The sequence below is a fragment of the Pristiophorus japonicus genome, chromosome 7 (genome assembly GCF_044704955.1).
Source record: "Pristiophorus japonicus isolate sPriJap1 chromosome 7, sPriJap1.hap1, whole genome shotgun sequence".
NCBI classification, from domain to species: Eukaryota; Metazoa; Chordata; class Chondrichthyes; family Pristiophoridae; genus Pristiophorus; species Pristiophorus japonicus.
The window spans coordinates 130,861,031-130,864,785 of record NC_091983.1 but is presented as its reverse complement, the minus strand read 5'-3'; the positions used below and the strand labels follow the sequence as shown (position 1 = coordinate 130,864,785).

The following is a 3,755-nucleotide window of genomic DNA, read 5'->3' as shown; positions in this document are numbered from 1 at the left end:
GATAGGTTGAGTAGGTTGGGCCCATACCCATTGGAGTTCAAAAGAATGAGAGGTAATCTTATCGAAACATATAAGATAATGAGGGGGCTTGGCAAGGTGGATGCAGAGAGGATATTTCCACTCATAGGGGAACCTGAAAATAGGGGACATAGTCTCAGAATTAGAGGCCCCCATTTAAAACTGAGTTGAGGAAAAATTTCTTCTCTCAGAGGGTTGTAAATCTATGGAATTCTCTGGCCCAGAGAGTTGTGGAGACTGGGTCATTGAATATATTTAAGGTAGAGATAGACAGATTTTTGAGTAATAAGGAAGTAAAGGGTTATGGGGAGTGGGCAGGGAAATGGAGCTGAGTCCATGTTCAGATCAGCCATGATCTTATTGAATGGCGGAGCAGGCTCGAGGGGCCAAATGTCCTACTCCTGCTCCTATTTCTTATGTTCTTATGTACTCCTACTTTTACCATGCGTAAGAGTTTTGTGGGCATTTGCTGGGCAGTAGTTGGGCAAATAGTCCAACTCTGCGCCAGCTAACGTGATTTTTGAGTCGGTTTGGTGGATCTGTCACTGCGAACTATGACAGATCGCAAGTTCCGGTGTAAAACCCGGAACTTGCGGGGGCTTTTACAAGGCTTACGTCGGCATACGCTGTCATGTGGAATGGAACATCTGGGCAAATATCAGCAAAAGCCTGGGGCTGAGATAGTCACCCAAACTTCCAAAGAACATCAACACCTGACCGAACTCCATGCAGAAACGCTGAGAGAATTCTCCACGGAATTCTGGCGCCACATGGAGGGTCAATCCAGTGATGTGTCAAACTGAGCATAAATCATTCCCACCCCATTTGCAATCAATTTGATGTTTAGAAGGTGCCTGCACTGTCTAAACATTTTAAATGCAACCACTGGGAGCGGAGTTCCAAAGCTCTGTTCTGGAGTTCATTGTCAACATCTAGCTGTCTGGCTGCACACTGCAGCTACCAGCCTGAGACCCTTAGGGGCAGCATTGGACCAGTTAAATGAAGCGAGAGAGAGCGAGAATAGGAGCCAGTGCAGTCTGCAGTGACGTGGAATAGCTTACCGTCCGTGACGGGGCGATGGGAATATCTCAGCGCACGCTTCCCAATCTGAGGTGGAGCCCAGGCGCTGCTGTACGGCTCCCGCTTCACCCTGCCGCTCCCCCGACATCAAACAGTCCCCTGCCTCCAGAAACCTCCGGGACTGCACAGCAGCCAACTCACCCGTCATAATGTTAACTTACGAGCTGGTGGGGGAGGGAAAGGAGCAGAGCATTAAGTATAGAAGAGAAACCGACTTCACCTCACCCACATCCAAAGCAGCACCTGCTTCAAATAGTCATCACTTAATTCACTTCATAAATAAATACACAATGGGGCGGTCAGCCCAACAGTACTGGGGGAAAACCAAGAAACGCTGCAGACATTCAGCAGGTCAGGCTGCGATTGAACGGAAGGGTCAACGTTGTAGCCTTTCATCACCACTGGAGGTAACTCCAGGTGTACAGCGTTTAACAAAGAACAAACCTAAGGGAAGGCGGAGGGAAAATACATCCCCATCGAAAAAAATAGCCCGTTATCCCCGCTGCCTGACCGACTGAGGGCTTCCCGCGTTTTCAGGGTTTGTTTCAGATTTCCAGCAGTTTTGGGGAGCTATTTGTTAAATAATTAGCAACTCTCCTTCAAAACACAATTATTCCAAAATTCCTCCAATAGTCAACATAATAAGAATAAAACGAACTGTCACTACTTTAGAGCCCTGTTAAATACACCACGAATCGCCCACTATCAGCTCGCTGCTGTTCCTGCTGCCCTTGCTTCATGTTATTGCTGTGTTTGTATCGATGTGGAAGAGCTGCTCCAACATTCTGGGTCGCTACAGGTTCTATTACCATAAGAGAGTCCTCTCCGTCAATGTTGAGCGGGATCTAATAATGAACAGTCACGCCGATGCTCCTAGTTACAGTAATCAGTCTTTGGTTGAAATGTCTCCGTTTTGCGTCGGCGCCGGGAGCACAGCCGCGGCGCCAAATGTCACAAAGCCGCTCTGTTGATGCGCCAGTGCCAGTAGCAGGCTGTCAGAGCAGCTGTCCTTCAGCCGGGAACGGCGCAGATCATCAGAAGCGCCAGTGTACATACTCAGCCGGGGAACTGCAGTGCCGCTGATCACAGACACAGGCTCACAGCCACAAGCAGCAGAACGCGGCAGAGAAACACTGGTTTTTGATCAGGGCCTGAAAACCGACACGGGCAGACCAGAAATATCGACATATCCTTGGCGAGAAAACCGACTCGCTGTTCATGAGAACTTTCATTTATATAGCTTGCCTCCCGTCCTCGGGACATCCCAAACCACTTCACAGATAATGAATTACTTTTAAAGTGTAGTGGCTGCCGTTTAGTTGGCAAATGCAACAGCCGAGTTGCTTACAGCAAGGTGCCACACTCAGAAAGAGAGCTAAATGACCAGGTTTTGCTGGGATTGATTAAATGTTGTCTATAAACCAAGAGAATGTCTTGCAATCCCACCTAGTCGCCCCTCCCCTCTGCAAATAATACCATGAAATCTTTTGTATACACCTGAACACAGATGGAATTCTGGTTTAACATCTCATCCACAATAAAGAGCATTCTTTCTAAACACACAAATAAAAATAAAGGTCTGTTGTATGTAGTATATGTCTGTCAGATATATTAATAAAAAGCTAATTGTCATTTATTCAACCAGCATTGTAACCCATGTATAAACTGACCTAAGTTGTACACCGTGAGAACACTGACTACTAGGTGGGATATACTCCTAACCTGGACCTTCAGGTATAAAATGGGAAGCTCCACCCACCTTCATCACTTGAGTGCTAAGTAATAAAGGACAGGTCACAGACTGACCTTCTCTCAAGCATGGGCCTCTTGTGCATTTATACTGTGTAGTAAGGACGTATCAATGGCAACAAGAAACTGGGATTTTTTTTTTAAATTTTTCGTTACCAATCTTTCCAATTCTTTGTCAAATCACAAACGCCAGAGGTCACCTTGCACACATCAAGGATCACTCTGCGCCAATGCTCTTAGCCAAAAGGCCTAGAGCCACTGCACCGTTCCTGGAAGTACTGCAATACCAGGTTCGTGCCATGGAGGTGCATGGGTCAGGCCCCCCACACACCTCCGTGGAGGTGGATGGGTCAATCCACCCCACCCACCTCCTATTTCCAAAAAGCATAGGAGAACCACCTTCCTTATCCAGGGAGAACCACTTTGGGGTCATAACTACTCCCCCGTCAGGTCAGCCACGCTTGATCTTAGCCAAAAGGCCGAGAAGCGATTTAAACCACGCGAGCATGGCCACTAGCAGAACAGATGAGAGGTACTGTGTTAAGGAATGGTTGGGACAGAGATTCAACATTGTTAAAGCAGCACACAGTTCTCCAGGCAGACAAGGGCAGTCAGGCATGCCCAACATGTAGTCGAACCCAGAGGGGGAGTTCGACAGAGACAATGGCAAGCCGAACAGCGATTCACGCCATTGCAAGGGACAATGCGGCCAGTAATGGGGCCATCAACACCTGTTAATGGTGCACTCAAGGACAATAACAGGGGCAGTCAGGGACAATCGACTGGCAAGGGACCTTTTGTTTCAAACCGCAACTCATGCTGGAGGCATGGAGGCATACATTCAGCCGGAGTTTGCAGAGATGAGCAAAATACCTGCAGAAATTGCAGAAATGGACACTGGGGGAAAT

At 47.7% G+C, this 3,755-nt stretch overlaps 1 pseudogene; it reads right to left on the bottom strand.

Annotated features, from left to right (window-relative positions):
• Positions 1–3,100: 3,100 nt before the first annotated feature.
• Positions 3,101–3,338, bottom strand: LOC139267595 (U2 spliceosomal RNA; annotated as a pseudogene).
• Positions 3,339–3,755: the final 417 nt, after the last annotated feature.